Below are 19,166 nucleotides of genomic sequence, written 5' to 3' on the forward strand. Positions count from 1 at the left end.
AGATATCTGCAAATTGACAAAAAGATAAATAACAGAACTAAGACTCATTTTACCAAAAATAACACATGCTAGAAGAACTACATGCACATTTTTCATAGGGTTAATACATTTTAAAAAAATGTGCACTTTCAGCAAACAAGTGACAATGTGCCCATGCCAACAAGGTCAAATTAGGTTTGCTGGCAATATTTTCAGATAAGTTGCCCTCTGTAAGTACAACTCGGCCAATTGTGGTATTCTTGCCACATGAGGGTTGGATCGGCACCATTAGTAGAATGCAATAAGATTCCTTTATGACCACACATTCTTCATTGATTTCAGCAGGACGGGATCTTGGGAATTTATAACAGAAAGACTCATTTTTTAATGTCAGTTGGCCAATTGTTGATTAATTAGGTTATTTAAAGAAGTCGTTATTTGGGTTTTAGTTTTACATTTTCCATATTACATTACTGAATAGTTCTTGATATTCTGTAATGTTCCACGCTACAATTTGAGTCATCTTGAATATTATTAATGTAGAGTCTATGGACACCAGGGTGGGGGGATATCCTTGGGTGTATTTCAAGAAAACCATAATTGTCTGAAGTTGTAAACAAACATTCTTATGTCCATAAGATCATATTTCTGGTAATATTTCTTATAGACTTAATTAGACTGTTCCAGGTTCTATGACACATAAATGTACTCTGTGATTGAAATATTTACTTTAAAATCTACAAAGCTCCTAATAAAACAAGAACAAAATTAGTTAATTGTTATGGACTGAATGTTTGTGTCTTCCCTCAAATTCATATGTTGAGGCCCTACCCTCCAGTGTGTTGTTTTTAGAGATGGGGCCTCCGAGGAAGTAATTCAGTTGAGTGAGGTCATAAGATTGGGGCCCTCACCTGATACATTTAGTGTCCTTAAAAATGAAACAGAGAGCTGGTCTTTCTCCATGCATGTAGAAGAAAAGCCATATGAGAACAAAGCAAATATCTCTGTCTACAAGCCAGGTGAGACCTCTTACCAGACACCAAACCCTGTGGACCCTGATTTGAGACTTCCAGCCTCCAGAAAATACATTTCTCATGTCTAAGTCATACCACCTGTTGCATCTGTTAGAGCAACCTGAGTGGAATTCCATTTATTGGTGAGAGAATGTTAAGACTAATTCTAAACATGGATCCTGAATATAATGCTATTTAAAGAATTTAGAGAAAGTCCATATCCCCTAAGTTTGTTTGAACTTTGGTATCTAAATGCCTTAAATTCCATAATTAAGAATAATCTTCTTTGGGGTTGTTTTCTTCCATCCTGATAACCAAACACTTAAGAAATAAAACCAAGTTTCTACATATTTCTTGGTGGTGAGATGATTGGCAGGATGCTGTTAGGAGATGGAAGGAACAGGTTTTGTGGCTGAGACTTTACTGAAGGCGCCATTCATTCACCTGTTCACCACTTGCCTTCTCTTAGTCTGCAGTGTGGAATCCTGACAAAGACCAAGAGCATCTCTTAATCTTCTGTTTGCCATCAGACTACAGCTCATTCTATTGCCAACAGTTTGAATGTAACATAGCTAGCTGTGTTGTGAAGTGATAATTCAAGCTGGCCTTCAGAAACACAATTACATAGTTGCCTTTCAACCAAGATTAATACACGGCTATATTCCCAACACACACACACACACACACACACACACACACACATACACACACACACACACATCCCACCACCACCACTGCCACCACCACCATATATTTCAAAATGTGTCTTTTTTAAGTGGTTGACCTGTATTCCTCTTCCCTGACAAAATTAATAATCCTGTATACGAATATAAAATGGTTCAATAAACATTTATAAAATAATAAGCATGTTTCCAGAATCTGTTATTGTTTTTATCTACTTACTCATTTTGGAAAAAAGTGAAGATAATCTGATTCAGCATTGGATTGATAAAGTAAAGATTTTCAAGGTTGGACTCCATAATAAAAAGAAATATCATGATTGCCATGGATGTGATTTGCAGATAAGAGGAAGTTTAAAATTCTATCAAAATCTGATGTAGGAGGTTTTTGAGATATTTTTAAAAAGGTGAGATAAATAATTTCTACAAAATTCCATATCAAAATTATAAGTCATGAAGAATGAAAAACACCTAAATGTGAATGTAAAGCAAAGATGAAATATTTAATAGGTCCAGAGAAAAATCTCCTTTTAGACATGAAAATCTTAAAGCCTACTCTTAGATGTGGCTATGTCACTATAAAAAATCTGTTGTGGAAATTTCCTTTTGCTGTAACTCATTTCAGAGAAAACATAAATCCAGTAGGAACTCTGAGTATTATGGATTCATCACTTTGATTCTACAAACACTTGCTGAGTGCCTACTGTGTACAGTTCTGAGCAACTCTGGCAAACTCCAGGCCCCTGGTGCATGTCACCGTAAAAAGTTTCCATATTCACATACACAGAGGAAACCTACATTGTTCAAGGGTGTAGAGGAAAATGAAAGCAACTGTGAACCCTCCCTCTCTAATGTGTTTCAGTATTATTAGGGCAATATTTTCCTAGAATGAATAGATGAATTCAACTCTTGATTGACAGCTCTCACAGATGGTGTTTTCATTTTGAAAACAATCTAATCCTAGAGCCCCAGAGTTGCTACTAAATCCAACTTAATACCGTATATGGCAGACAAATGCATTTTTCCTTCTTCTGTCTCAGCAGACATGGAAAAACCTGGCCAAAGTGCTGTATAATAATGCTTCATGTACTTGCAGAAATTAGCGATATTACCATGTCACAAAATCCTCCACAGAAATGATAGCTGTTGATGAAAATCCTTCTTGAATTCCAGGATAGAAAAGAATGACTTGTGAGAGTAAACATATCCAAGAACCTTGGTTTCAAGTTATTTTGCATGGATTAATTTTTTTAACGATTCCTTCTACCACTTTGGAAATAAAATACATTAAATTTGGGTGGATATTAAAAACTCTTCCATTCATTGGTTCTAAAGTACATCTCATGTAATACTTTGGCTTCCTTCTCTTCTCCATATTTCCCTCCCACTTCTACTGGCCTTGCTATATAGTGTGTGTAGTTTTAAGCTATAAAATAGGTATTGTGAGTTTGTTTTTTTTAAAACATGAGATGGAGAACAAGGGTCTAAGAGAAGTACAAGGAGAGGATTGTGGCAATTTGGATGAAAGAGTTTGTGTGTGTGTGTGTGTGTGTGTGCATATGCCTGTGTGTGCATATGTCTGTGTGTTGTGTGCAAGGTTCTATGAGTCTATGCCTCTGTGTATATTCATATGCATGTGTGCATGCCTGTGTGTGTGTATGTTGGGATTTAAGGAGGAATTTTAGTTGAACCTTGAAAAATCACTAGAATTTGAACGTGTGAAAATGGTAACACAAAGACATTCCTGGCATTTAATGGGGCATGGAAGAACAGAGGCAAAAATAACATATATGAAAAATATTAAGGGATTCAACTTTGTCAAGAAGGTAGAAATTAGGTAGGATAGTAAGTTGAAAGTAGACTGGTGAAGGCAAATTGTGTCAGATCGTTTAGGATTTTGAATTTTTAAGCCCTGAGATTGAGCACTGCCCGGTGAGCCATGGGAAATGGACAATGCCGTTAGGCAAAGGAGAGACCTGAGCACTGCCAGGTCAGGATGACTCTGGCAGCAGAGCGTGAGAATGGCAGGGTGGACCAGACACTGAGTGTGGGTGACTTTTTCTTTTTTTTCCCCCCAATTGGTAGTGAAAGAAAGATAATGAAGAAACACAACCTTTGGTTGGAAGACCAGGGGAAGATTCTGTCAACTATCATGTGGACTGGAAGAGAGGGGGTCATTATTGTCCCCAAATGGAAGTAAGTTGAAACGTATCACCATCAGATGTAAAATGGAAAGATTTAGAAGATACCATCAAGCAGAGACAATAAGTAAGTCACACATGCATGTGAAATTCTCCATGATGGGAGAAGGAAAAGAGTTGAAGAAAATGAAGGAGGATGCTTCAGTGTTGGTGGGAGTGCCTGTAATATCCCCCCAGCTCTTGGGTGAGTCTCTGGGATGGATGCAGGTGTTGAGAATGGTCTGGAATGGCCTTCAATTCTCAGCTAAATTTGGACACAATCCCCATTTCCTGTCCAGAATTCTGAGGGCCAGCAGGCTAAGGAGAAATTTCTCATGTCATATTCATGTGTTAACCATATGGTAGGAATAGCAAATTATAGTATCTTAGTCAAAAAGCATCTTTGTGTACACCCTGACTCTCCCAAGCTCTGAGACCCAAGTGTCACAGCTGAACCTTCTTGACCAGAGAATAAAGTTACCTGAGGAGACACCACAGTGGAAAATGGAGTGAATATTTGAAGACCAGGACTGGGCTACAAATATCACAATGGAATGAATGGGATGAGCGCCATGACCAGCCTCCATGGTTTCTGCTCACTGCCTTCTGTCCTTCCTGAAGACCACTACCTCTCTCTGTGTGTCTGGCACTCACATTTCCAAAGGAAAAGACATAATTTGCCCAAATGGAGTGTCAGTGTGCAGATTATTGAAATGTGGAATCTGAGACAGAAGAGACCTATGTACAAGTTTTAAAAACAGGTAATCTGCAGGACTACATGCCACAAGGCAGTTGAAATACATGTCATAAACATAACAGACCAGAGAAAATACAGAGCTGCAATTAATGGCCGGCCACCAAAGGAGCAAGCAATGCCTGTTGAGGAAGTCCCTAAGGATTGTATTCCATTGTCAATGCAGGCCAGTTTCCGTGATGTGTTGTCATAGTCCCACAGAGCACTGAGTGGAGGCTTGATGAAAATGAGAATTTTGACACCTACATCTTAGAGAGGTTACAGTTTACTGCTATAAATGCAGAGGATGAATTCTGCACAAATCTCACCAGAAGATATGAAGCTAGATGATATTCTGTGCATTTGGTTTTTGTATGCTCCTCAGTACCTCAAGAGAACGGTGTATAGATTGGAAGTGATGGTATCCACCTGTCCCAGGTGAGGCTCTGCCTTGACGTACCAAGCCCAAATTAGGTTTTACCAAATCTTTTATACCTTAACCACATCACCCTGAAATGTGAGCATATTTATGCATAAGAAGGAAATATTTCCTTTAGCAAATCACATCACTTAGCTTCTTAGTTCCGAGTTCAATTTCTTACTACATGCCCATGGCCTCTTTCAATATAGTCCAGAGACTATATAACAATGTCTAGGCATCACTTTGCAACTGTGTGAGCAGGTGATGAACAAGTGAAATCAGTTCAGAGCCTCATTGGAGCGGAGCCCCACAGGTCTGGGTAAGCCAGTTAAGGTAAGATATAGGTCTGACAACATGCAAGTTCAGGTTCTTGTCTTCCTTTCCCGTGTGTCCTTAAAATATCCTTCATTACTACCATAAGCTCAATATGTCTTATCTTCGCAACTTCAAATGCCTAAGTTCAATGTTAAATCCTAAAACCTCAAAATAATATCCCAAATAACTGAACTTTCCCCTACTTCCCATCTTTCCCACATAACCTCCCAACTACTCACTTCTTTTGAAGAACAGGGAAATTCATTTATGCTCCTGTTTACTCCTTAGTGGAGTAGGTATGAATTTATATCCATAAAATCACAGATGCAAAAAAAATAATATTTTTTATTTTCTTAAAACTGAATTTCATTTCTATTTCTGAATCCTCTTTCCACCTAAAGCCACAAAATGTATCAGTGTTGCCATAGTAAAATGATGAAACTCTGAGGTGTGTATTGTGAGCACTTCATCCTAAGAAACTCAGAGCAGTGCAACCCAGGCTGGAAACATGCTGAGGGACACCTGGGTGGGTCAGTTGGTTAAGTGTCTGCCATCAGCTTAGGTCATGATCCTGGGATCCTGGGATCCAGACCCACATCCAGGTCCCTGATCAGTGGGGAGCCTGTTTCTTACTCTCCCCACCCCTGCCCATGCACTCTCTGTCTCTCTATCTCTCTTTCTCTCAAACAAATAAAATCTTTCAAAAAAAAAAAAAAAAAAAGGAAACATGCTGAGACTCCTGGGCCCTCTCCCTAGAGATTCTGAATGAAAGTGTGCTAGAAATATGCAGGTCAAATCAGACCAGTGTCTCCCCTCAAGTGTCTTACTGAGCACCTGTGTGGAAGTGCAAATGATGGGGAACTACAAGAGAATGTCTTTGTTCCTGTTCTTAGAAATGTACAATCATATTTTAGGGAAAAGGGGTACCTCCTATTGAAATTGCTCTCAAATGTTTCAGAGGGAGACATAGAGTGGGAGACAGGGAATGATAAGGCAAAATGTGCAGAGTGTGAGGCGTATCCCCCGTAAAAGAGATACGGGATATGGGAATTCATTTGATTACTTTGCTAATTTAACCTAAGTTTGAAATTATATGTAAAATATGAGAAATTCCTGTTGAGATGGAGTTTGTAACTGCAAAAGAGAGCAGAAGAGCATGGTGGAACTCATGTGGCGTCTTAGGGTCGTGGTGTAGGGAATGGGGTAAGGGTTACCACCGTAAGAAAATGGCCTTGTGTGTGCGTGTGTGCTCATGGTCAAGTCATACGTATCTTAGTGTGTGTGATATTCCTACACATAATACATATACACAATTATGCGTATATAATAATGTGATCCTCTCAACTCTGTGAGATTTACATTGTAATCATCTTCATTACATGATGAAATAAACTCATTATTTTAAGGTAGTTTCATATATGTTTGAATGAATATGTATTCTTCATATTTATAATAATCACTTATTAGTACTATCTGTACATTATTTTAATGTCTACAAAGACATTGCAAGCTAAATACTACTATTATTTCCATTTTGTAGGAAAAGTTATATAATTGTTTCAAGATTCCCAGCTATATTAAATAGCACAGTCAGGATTTAAACTGTGTTTTGTCTTACTCCAAACGCTATGTCCATCCAACTTATTATGCTTTTCATATTCATGTGAGACTCTGCTATCCTCCAATGAACTAGCCCTCCAGGGTTTGGTCCTGGGGGGTGGTGCTTTGAAATCATCTCCACAAGGGCCAAGGGCAAGGGCAAGTAAGGAATTGCTACAACCAATTAGAAGTTGCTTGGGGGCTTTCCACTAGCACTTGTTATAAGTCAAATTGTGTGAAGTCTTATGCTAATAGAATTACACAACAGTTTTAGACAAATAGAGTTTGTAAAGGTCCATGTGAGGAAGGAAAGGATTAGCAACAAGCCCATGCACAGCCGGCTCAATGGTGAGCCTCTTCAATCAGCTCTGAGCAACACACCCTGATGATTCCTGTCCACTGAACAGAAACCACCCCTTTTTTAAAAAAAACATGTGCTGTGGTATCTGCCTTATACAGCTCTAAGTGGTCAGCCTGATTCTTTCCATTCATCAAATATTGCTTAATATTAAAATATCAAAATTGTCTATTTCAAGATAGATTTTTAAAGTTTTTTTAGATTTTTGAAAAAACAGAGGATTGCAATAAAAAAGAAAAACAAACAAAAAAATCCAAACCCAAAAACTACACAAAATTCTTCCTTCATGCCTTAGTGTCAAATTTCCTGCACAGAATTTCTCTAGGGTAGCCTTACTAGATAATACATAGGATTTTGTCTTAGTCCATTTGGGGAGCTATGACTTCTAATACCATAGACTGAGGGGCCCCTTGCTGGTTCATAGAGGACATCTTCTAGCTGTGGAAGGGGCAAAGGAGCTCTCTGGTGTCTCTCTTATGAGAGCACTAACCCCATTCAAGAGGGCTGCACCATTATGACCTAGTCATCTTCCAAAGGCTCCACCTCCAAATACCACCACATTGGGTTTCAATATATGAATTTGGGGTGGGGGAAACATTAAACATTCAGTCTATAGCAAACATTCAGTTAAATTTGAATTTTAGATTTTTTTTTGTAGAATAAAGTATTTCCCAAATATTGCACAAGGAACAAACTAAAAAAGCAAACATATATTTTTATTTGAACATTGAATTTAACTCATCAATCTGTATTTTTATTTGTTATATTACTACAATCTTTATTTTACAGGAGCAATAAGGTTATGTAACGTGCCCATAGGTTATGAAGCTAATAAGTGATGGAGCTGGGATTTCAACCCAGAAACCTAATTCAGTGTCCACACACATTTCCACCAGAGCTTAAGTTCTTTAGTTTAAGAATTTGTGGTGGTTATCTTAATGTTAAATATTATTTGAAACAATAATTAAATGTCTATTCTTTTTATTTTTTTTAAAGATTTTTTAATTTATTTGACAGAGAGAGTGCACAAGCAGGTAGAGAGGCAGGCAGAGGGAGAGGGAGAAGCAGACTCCCCGTTGAGCAAGGAGCCTGATACAGGGCTCTATTCCAGGACCCTGGGATCATGACCTGAGCCTAAGGCAGCCACTTAAACAACTGAGCCACCCAGGCGCCCCTTAAATGTCTATTCTTTTCTATTGTGGGTTCTAAAAATCCAGCTTCTATTGCATTACATCATATTATTTTTATTTTTATTTTATTTTTTTATTATGTTATGTTAGTCACCATACAGTATATACATTAGTTTTTGATGTAGTGTTCCATCATTCATTGTTTGCTTATAACACCCAGTGCTCCGCACAATATGTGCCCTCCTTAATACCCATCACCAGGCTAGCCCAATCCCCCCCCCCCCCGAAGCCCTCATATTGTTTCCCAGAGTCCATAGTCTCTTATGGTTCTTCTCCCCTTCTGATTTCCCCCCCTTCATTTTTCCCTTCCTTCTCCTAATGTCCTCCATGCTATTCCTTATGTTCCACAAATAAGTGAAACCATATGATAATTGTCTTTCTCTGCTTGACTTATTTCACTTAGCATAATCTCCTCCATTTCCATCCATGCTGATGCAAATGTTGGGTAATCAGCCTTTCTAATGGCTCAGTAATATTCCATTGTATACATGGACCACATCTTCTTTATCCATTCATCTGTTGAAGGGCATCTCATTCCTTCCACAGTTTGGCTATTGTGGACATTGCTGTTATGAACATTGGGGTACATATGGCCCTTTTTTCACTACATCTGTATCTTTGGGGTAAATACCCAGTAGTGCAATTGCTGGATCTTAGGGTAGCTCTATTTTTAACTTTTTGAGGAACCTCCACACTGTTTTCCAAAGTGGCTGTGCCAGCTTGCATTCCCACCAACAGTTTAAGAGGGTTCCCCTTTCTCTGCATCCTCTCCAACATTTGTTGTGTCTTGCCTTGTCAATTTTTGCCATTCTAACTGCTGTAAGGTGGTATCTCAATGTGGTTTTGATTTGATTTTCCCTGATGGCTAATGATGTTGAACAGTTTTTCATGTGTCTGTTAGCCATTCTCATGTCTTAGGAGAAGTGTCTGTTCATGTCTTCTGCCCATTTTTTGATTTGATTATTTGTTTTTTGGTGGTTGAGTTTGGGAAGTTCTTTATAGATCTTAGATACCAGCCTTTTATCTGTAGTGTCATTTGCAAATATCTTCTCCCATTCTGTGGGTTCCCTCTTTGATTTGTTGACTGTTTCTTTGGCTGTGCAGAAGCTTTTTATCTTGATGAAGTACCAAAAATTCATTTTCGCTTTTGTTTCCCTTGCCTCTAGAGACATGTCTTGAAAGAGGTTGCTGTGGCCGATACTGAAGAGGTTACTGCCTATGTTCTCCTCTACGATTTTGATGGATTCCTGTCTCACATCAAGGTCTTTCATCCATTTAGAGTTTGTCTTTGTGTATAGTGTGAGAGAGTGGTCAAGTTTCATTCTTCTGTATATAGCTGTCCAATTTTCCCAGCACCATTTATTGAAGAGACTATATTTTATCCATTGGATGTTTTTACCTGCTTTGTCAAAGATTAGTTGACCATAGAGTTGAGGGTCCATATCTGGGCTCTCAAGTCTGTTCCATTGATCTATGTGTCTGTTTTTGTGCCTGCATTACAGCATTTTTAAAGAAAGTTTCTGTACATATGTTTCTAATCATGCCTTTTATGTCCTTACAGTGGATTCCAGTACACAATTACTGTCTTAAACTATAACAATATTTTTAAGCAATTGCAATAGATACTAATAGTTTTTGTTGTTTGGTTGGTTGGTTGGTTTTGCTTTTCTTTCTTTTTTTTTTTTTCATTTTTTTTTTGTTTTTCCTTATTAGTAATGCCACATTGCACTTCTATGCCCTCTAGAGAAGTCAAGGACATACCTGTAATTGGAAAGTCAGGCTTTTCAGTCAGTACTAGGAGGGAGACAGACACTGTAGTCTGTAAGAGTATAGAAAAGAGGGGCGCCTGGGTGGCACAGCGGTTAAGCGTCTGCCTTCAGCTCAGGGGGTGATCCCGGCATTATGGGATCGAGCCCCACATCAGGCTCTTCCGCTATGAGCCTGCTTCTTCCTCTCCCACTCCCCCTGCTTGTGTTCCCTCTCTCGCTGGCTGTCTCTATCTCTGTCGAATAAATAAATAAAATCATTAAAAAAAAGATTTGGGCTTTGGTTAGCTGATTTGGAGAAGGGTCGGAGGAAATGGAGGTTTGCTCCAGATTGGATGCTGCCAGAAAATGGGGGCAGTTCTATGATGGAGAGTGCCAATAAAACTTATCTCTGTACAGGGGAGACTACAATGAAGTTATAATTGATAACAAAGTAAAACTTACTCATTTGGGTTGAGAAAGAGGGTTTTGGCATTTTGTGGGAGACCCAATTATAACTTGTCTTAGACTATGATTAGATAGAATTATTAATTGACCTAGCTTTGTCACAATTTGTAATGTTCTAAAAGTAACCTTGTCTGGAGCTGATATTCTGTGAGATTATGTCTAACAAAAGAAAAACATGACCTAGCAGAGTGCCAGGTCAGTGTCTAAATGCCAGCAACTGTTTTTTTGTTTTGTTTTGTTTTGTTTTTTAAGTATATCAATATTTTAAAAATGTTGTACAGATACTGCTAAATTCTTCAGTGGTACAAAATCATACTTCTCTCAACAGGAAGAATGCCCAATTTACTACAACATCTCCATGAATATATGATATATACACCTATGACTTTGCTTTTGAACTCCAGTATTCCATACTGAACTATAAGCAAGAATAGCTAACCAAAACCTGAGCTCCTGCCTTCCTCCTTCTCTACCTTCCCTCACAGGCCTTGTTTTTCCCATTATTTTTATTATTACCTTAGAAAATACAAACTCCATATTTTCATTGCTTGAGACAAAACTTTTTGAGTCAACCCTTGATTCCTCTCTTTATCTCACGCCCTACATCTAATTCTTACACCCTGGCAGCACCATTTAAAAATGTGCCCAGAATATGACCACCACCTCCCAGCTCCCCTGGCACTTCCATAGTCCAGGACACCAACAGCTCTCACAGAATCAAAGAGATGGTTTTCCCTACCTTTTCCCTTGCCCTCTTACATGCTATTATCTTCACAGCATGTAGATTTACCCTTCGATTTGTGACTTCAGTGTAAGTTACAATTATGCCACTTTTCACCTTACAGCCCTCCGATGGCTTCTCATTTCATTCCCTGTAACCCAATCTACAGTTAACCCTGAGGCCCTGCCCAATCTTATTCTTTGTTATGTCTACTTCACTGTCTAAAACCCCATGCCTTGTCCACAGGACTTCAGCTACATTAGCTCCTTGCTTTTAGGTCAGATTATATTTAAATATATTATATATAAATAAGACATAATACAATAAATATGTATAATTATATTTTAATATATTACGCATCATACATGCATAGTAGTTGTATTTTATGTGTGTGTGTGTGTGTGTGTGTGTACATATATATATATAGAGAGAGAGAGAGAGAGAAAGAGAGAGAGACAGAGAGTGAGTGAGGTGGGGGAGGGAATAAGAGAGACAGATTTTCAGGAATTAACCTCCATGATTCTGGAATCTGGTAAGTCTGACATTCATAGGACAAGTTGGCAGTCTGGAAACTGAAGCAGGATTTCCATGTGAGTCTGGAGGCAGAATTCCTTTTTCTCCAGGGAATTGCTGCTCTTCCTCTTAAGAACTTCAGTCAACTGCATGGAACACACCCACTTTAAGGATAATCTCCTTTACTTAAAATCAACTGATTGTAGATGCTAATCACACCCACCAAACACCTCACAGAACCATCTGGACAAGTGCTTGACCGAAGAACGTGGCACCATAGCCCAGCCAAGTGGACATATCCAATTAACCAACATAAGGATACTCTACTACTTCTCATTTTAATCTGTTATTCCAGAGGGTCATGATAATATCTCTTTGCACAATCTGCATTATTTCCTTCCTTCACGTTGTGTGTCCTTTGTTACTCTAGATGCCTAGGCTGACATCTTCTTTCTGATTTGAACTTCTATTCCTATTGTATGACATTCCTTCTGATTCCTACTTGGTCATCCCTACTGATTGTTGCTGTAACTTGTGTGCCTTCTTAGCATGTGGTCATCTATGTGGTATGGTTGTAGTGCACACTGAAGCTCTACTCTACTTCCAAGCTTTCTCTGCTGAAGTGCAAAAGAATTCCTCAAACTGATCTAGCTTTTACTCTAGAAAGGGGTCAAATGAGAGAGAACTTTCTAGTACTTTCAAGTTTTCCTGTAATGCTTCTATAGGTATTTTTTTCTCTCTTTACCTTTTCATTTATATAGTGGAATGAGCATAATCAATGGTTTGAAGTCCTGCTGACACTTACTAAATTAATGACTTTAGATCAGTAATTTAGAATTTCAGAGAAATAATTTTCTCATTTCTCACTTGGGAACATGATATCTAATATTGCAGTGTGGATTAAATGGAATGATTTATGCATTGACACATACTCACCTCAGGAAACTGAACATTGAATTTCTCACTTTTTCAAAGGATCTGGATCAGGATGACCTGCCAGCTAAACAAAAAGTCTTTGAGGGCAACTGTATTGCTGGATTCAATGGTCAAAGGCATTTCTCTTCCCCAAATCATGTCTTTAGATGATGGTTGACATTGCTTTCTCTGTATTCATGTTTAAGATAACTGTGTGATAACTTGTAGTTGCTTCTCTTCCCAAACTATCAATTTTTTCCTAATCCAATAATACTATCTACTGTGGCTTTTGTTAGAGGATTCTGAGCCAATGTTTGACACTTGCTATTACTACTTCTCCCTAAAAAATCGTATAAAGGGCTCAGTGATCATTGGACTATTAAACTCAGAGCCAAAGAGCAGAGACTCAGCTTCAGAATCCTTCACAAGATGGAAATTTGGGTAGCTACACTGAAACCCTCAGTGTCATCATTTGAAATATAGCTCTTTTATCAATCTTAAAGCTAACATCAAATACTCAGACAGTACAGATGGTGTGCCATACCTTCTAGCACAGTGTGGAGTGTGCACACAATGTGGTACAGTTTGTAGACTCCATTCAGAAGTCTTCCAAAGGTAATTCTTAACAACCAAATTAAAAATCTATGGGTATAATAATAAAATGTCCTGGATTATAAGAAGAGAGGAATTGATGAAATGTTCTGAAAACAACTTGTTTGAACACAGACTGTATTTAAAATATATAACTAAGATATCTTGCTCATTAGAAATAGAAGGTAAAGTCCCAGAACATCTAGAGGCTGCTTCAAAAATTCTAGCCCTGTTAAGTCAGTGCAGACTTATATCCATACACAGCATAAAGAAGACATCATATAAAAGCAGGCCAATTTTTTGTAAAAGTGGAAATCAAAGTTTATATGAATTAATTCTAGGAAACCATTACAGGTATTCAAATACTGAGACAGCATTCAATATTGATTATTTACAAAAAGGTGTGAAGCAGATTTGGGCAACACAAAGAACTCATGACACACTTCCTTTGGTGGAGTAGTATTTCCCAGGGAATTTATTAATGGGCATAATTATAAAATTATTCAAATGTATTAAAATCACAATAGTTTAGATGATAAATATTGTGAATGATTATTTTCTAAGTTTTATAAGAACAAAACAAATCATTCAAAATTCAAAACATAGAATTTTGATACAGATTCTATTGAAAAATAAATAATATGTCATTTTCAACATCTTATTGGAAGTCCTTGCTAAAGGAATAAGATGAGAAAAAGAAGTAAAAGAATATAAAACTGTCTTTGCAGATGACATAATCAATGTAGAAAATCTGAAAGAACAGACAAAAAACTCCTAGAACTAATAAGCAAGGTGGCAGGATAGAAGCTTAATATACAATTAATTGCTTTCTTATATACTAACAATGAACAAGTAGAATTTAAAATTAAAAACACAATATTATTAACATTAGCACCCCCAAAAAAGAAATACTTAGGTAATAAATCTGATAAAATATGTACAAGATCTACATAAGGACAAGTACAAAACTCTGATGAATAAAATCAAAGAAGGACAAAAAAAAAAAAAAGCCAGATATTTCATGTTCCTAGATAGGAAGACTCAATAATGTCAAGATGCAAGTTTATCCCATTTTAATTTATGAAGTCAATGTAACCCCCATAAAAACCCCAGTGAGTTATTTTGTGGGTATCAATAAATTGATTCTAAAATTTATGTGGATACTCAAAAGACCCAGAATAGCGAACGCAATATTGATGGAAAAAAATTAGTTTAGAGAACTGGTGTTACCCAATTTCAAGAGTTAATATAAAACTACAGCAATCAAGATAGTGTGAGATTGGCAAAAGAATAGACAAATAGATCAACGCAACAGAATATGGAGCCCAGAAATAGACACCCATAAATATACAGTCAACTGATTTTTGACAAAGAAGCAAAACTAATATATTGGAGCAAAGACATATTCCTTAACAAAGAGTGCTGTAACAACTGGAAATTCATATACAAAAAATGAATCTGGACACAAAACTTATCCATTTCACAAAAATTAACTCAAAGTGTATCATAGACGTAGATGCAAAATGCAAAACTATAAAACTCCTGGAAGTTAACAGAGGAGAGATCCTAGATGATTTTAGGTATAGTGACGCCTTTTTAAATACAAGACCAAAACATGATCCATGAAAGGAATAATTGATAAGATGGACTTCATTAAAATTATAAACCCATGCTCTGTACAACACAAAGTCAAGCGTTGCCTGGCTGGTTCAGTCAGTAGAGCATGAGACTTGATCTTGGAGTTGTAAATGTAATCTTCACATTGGATGTAGAAATGACTCAAAAGAAAACAAAACAAATAAAGAAAAAAAAAGGCAAAGTCAAGAGAATGAGAAAACAAGCCCATACATTGGGAGAAAATATTTGCGAAAAACACATCTGATGAAGGACTGTTATTGAAAAAATATAAAGAGCTCTTAAAACTCAACAGTAAGAAAACAAACAACTCAATTAAAAAATGGGGCAAAGACTTTAATACCTCACCAAAGAAGATGTACAGATGGCAAATAAACATGTGAAGAGATGTACTACGTCATATCCCATTAGAAAAATTCAGATTAAACTACAGTGAGATACCACCACACACCTGTAAGAATGCCCAAAATCTAGAACACTGACAACACCAAATGCTGACAAGGATGTGGAGAACAAGAGCTCTCATACATCACTGATAGGAATGCAGAGTGGTACAGCCACTTTTGGATACAGTTTGACAGATTCTTATAAAACTAAACATATTCTTTCCATATTATCCAGCAATTGTACTCATTGGTATTTAACCTAAGAAGTTTAAAATTTATGCCTGCACGAGAACCTGCACAAGATTGTTTATAGCAGCTTTATTCATAATTGCCAAAACTTGAGAGCAGCCAAGATTTTCTTTAGCAGGTGAATGGATAAATAAACTGTGATGCATTGAGATAATGGAATACTATACTGTACTAAAAATAAATAAGCAAGCAAGCCATAGAATGACATGAAGTAACCTTAAATGCATATTAATAAGTAAAAGGAGCTAATATGAAAAGTTTACATACTGTCTGACTCCAACTCTAAGACATTCTGGAAAATGCATGAATGATGGTGATTAAAAAAAATAATCACTGGTTGCCAGGAAGTGTGGGGGGATGATGAATAGACAGAATGCAGAATTTTTAGGGCAGTGAAAGGACTGCATATGATATTATAATGCTGGATATATGCCATTATGCATTTGCCCAAATCCATAGAATGTACAACACCAAGAGTGAAGCTTAAGGTACACTATGGACTTTGGATGATTATGATATGTCAACATAGCTTCATCCTTGGTGAAAAACAATGTACCATTCTGGTGAGTGGTGTTGATAACGAAGAACGCTATGTGCATGTCGGAGCAGAGAGCGTATAGGAAGTCTCTGTACCTATTTCTCAATTTTGTTGTAAACCTAAAACTTCTCTTAAAAAGACATAAAAAAAAATAGTTTGGCTTTTTGTGTTGGTTTTGTTTGGGATTTATAGCAATTTTGAATCTGTAACTTAATGTTTTCTATAAGTTAAAAAAATTCTTGATGGTTATCTCTTCAAATATTTGTGTCTGTTCTATTTTATATCTTGACTTCCTCTGGAACTCAAATTATACAAATTACACATATATTAAACCTTTTCCCTATGTCCTTTTGTATTTGACACTCTTGCTTTTGTTTCCTTTAAACTTACTCTCAGTGCATCTGTTTGCACATTTTCTTATGACCTGTATTTGTTTCATTAATCCTCTCCTCTGCTCTGCCTACTCTGTTGATAATTCCATCTATAGCATTCATAAAGTCAAGTATTGTATTTTCATCTTTAGAATTTTAATTCTATTCCTCTAAAATATATACTCAAGTTATCTATTAAGTTTCTCATTTTTCAAATTTAATTTTTTGAGCACACTAATTAGTTATTTTAAAGTCTATGCCTGGTTAACTAGAATATTTAGCTCTCCTGGAAATTTGTTTATATTAACTATTTTCTTCTTTTTTCTCTTCTTTCAATTCTTCTCCTCTTCCTCATATTCCTCTTCCTCCTTCTTCTTTTTGGCTCTAAATCATTTGGCCTTGCTTTTTTGAATGCTAGACGTTGTATGTAAAAACACTGGAGAGATAATTGAAGCTCAAAATGATACTTTATTCCTCTAGATAGGATTTATCCCAGTAAGGGACTGAACTAATTTGAAGCTAAGTTTTTATCTTTATAAGGAAAATTTATGGCCTTCAGAAACAACTAAAAACCGTAATAATTAATTAATTAATTAACTTAACTCATTAATTTTTACCAGTGATCTGCCTCCTTGAAAGTTGTTGCCGATGATGAAAGCACCTCTTAGGGTCATGGTCTCTTACCATTACTGAAGCTAATGGCAGATCCCCATAATACGAATTAGGAATGAGTTGTTTCAAACCTTGGTTTTAGTTTTTGCAAAGGTCAGTATAGTTTCAGTTCATCTGTGAGGCTGCTAAATTCAAATATCAAAAGAAACACACACAACAAAGAAAATAGACATGGTGGAAGGCTGTGAAAAATGAGGAAAAGAATAGATTTTTAAAAATTGTTACTGCGATTGAGAAAATCTTATTTTGTACTGATATAAGTAAAACTTGATTTTCAGACACTCGACTTCTCAGGCTTTGGGCAAGCCATTTATCAAGAAACTAAAGAGGGAAATCGCCATTAAGTTTCAAAGCCATTCGTTTTCCCTTTTTTCTGGAATGTTGGCCCCTCAAGTTTTGCTTATCTTAGTGTTTCCCAGTGACTTCAGCAGTTTAAATATATTCTTACATATATTCATATCTTCTAGTTATTCATGGGGAAGTTTCACTATAATAAAAGCCAATCCACTATTCCAGGAAATGACAATGAAAGTATTATACTTAATATTTTCTAGTTTGTGTACAAATTTATTCATAATTAATTGGCTTGGAACATTTAGGTTTAGGGCATTTAGGGAGTGTGGTTATTGAAAACTGTAATCTCATGTTATTCAATGCAGAGTGGGGATGCATATTGTAGTTTAAGAGAAGAAAGGCTTGTATGATCCTCTCTAATGTGATTCTTTTATAAATGTCCTATTGTCCTGCACTGTCTCTTTAACTTTAAGTGGGGGGAGTTCAGAGGGTGGGTGAGTGGTAAAGATGGGAGTGATCCGGAAGGAGTTTGAGCAGCCTATTTATCAGAATATTTTAAACCTGACGCACACATCCAGCATGGTTTAGACATAACTTAGAGACAATGCTTGATTGGCCTTTTTGTGCCCATGACAAAGAAGGCCAACTTTATGCACTCTCAGGAGATTCCCACTGCAGTCTGGGGGGAAGCAAAGAATTCACAAGGCTAAGAAGTGGCACATCCTGAAGAAATGCTACCACAAACACCACAGTTACTTTTTTTTTTAAATAATAATATTTTTTATTATATTATGTTAGTCACCATACAGTACATCCCTGGTTTTTGATGTAAAGTTCGATGTTTCATTAGTTGGGTATAACACCCAGTGCACCATGCAATACGTGCCCTCCTTACTACCCATCACCAGCCTATCCCATTCCCCCAACCCCCTCCCCTCTGAAGCCCTCAGTTTGTTTCTCAGAGTCCATAGTCTCTCATGATGAGCACTGGGTATTATATAAGACTGATGAACCACAGACCTGTACCTCTGAAACCAATAATACATTATATGTTAATTTAAAAAAAGATTTTTCCCAAACTGGAAAAAAAAAAAAAAACAAATACCACAGTTACACTATCAGAAGTGTGGATTTTTTGAAAAAAAAAAAAAAAGAGTAAGGCAGCGGTCATTTAGAAAAGATAACTGAGAAGGAAGGGACACATCATTACCCCAGTGCCAGAAATTTAATGGGCTTTTGTTTCCTACACCTAAATACACCCAAATACTCCCAGATAAAATTGCTTTCCATACTTTCCTAAGCAGAAAGAATTTGAAGAGTAAAAAGGGGAAAGGCTGGAGGCTTAGCAGTGACATTTTCATAGAGTAAAAATTCTTAAGTATTTACCAAGAGAACAACTTCAAAAAGTGGATGGGCTCTTTAGAAATCCCCTTAGAAAATGCTTCTGAAGCCCTAGTAGCTGAAAATCAAGTTTTATTTCTATTAATATGAAGTAAAGTTTTTTGAATTGTAGTGATGACTTTAAAATCAATGATTCATCTCATTATTCATAGACTTACACCTTGTGGTCCATTTCCTTTTTCGTGTGTGTTTCTTCTGA

General features: G+C 36.8%; 1 long non-coding RNA gene across 3 annotated transcripts in view; it reads left to right on the plus strand.

Annotated features, from left to right (window-relative positions):
• The window catches only part of LOC125281120 (uncharacterized), a 60,732-nt gene that overhangs the window by 14,613 nt on the left and 26,953 nt on the right, over nucleotides 1-19,166 (plus strand). For 2 of the 3 annotated variants that reach the window (XR_008956452.1, XR_008956453.1), the window contains exon 2: nucleotides 9,635-9,730. This is a non-coding gene — a long non-coding RNA (uncharacterized LOC125281120). Of the gene's footprint in view, nucleotides 1-3,757; nucleotides 5,024-9,634; nucleotides 9,731-19,166 lie in introns of all 3 variants that reach the window. The other variant, XR_008956451.1, reaches the window with a different exon arrangement.

The sequence above is a fragment of the Ursus arctos genome, unplaced genomic scaffold (genome assembly GCF_023065955.2).
Source record: "Ursus arctos isolate Adak ecotype North America unplaced genomic scaffold, UrsArc2.0 scaffold_3, whole genome shotgun sequence".
In the NCBI taxonomy this organism is placed as follows: domain Eukaryota; kingdom Metazoa; phylum Chordata; class Mammalia; order Carnivora; family Ursidae; genus Ursus; species Ursus arctos.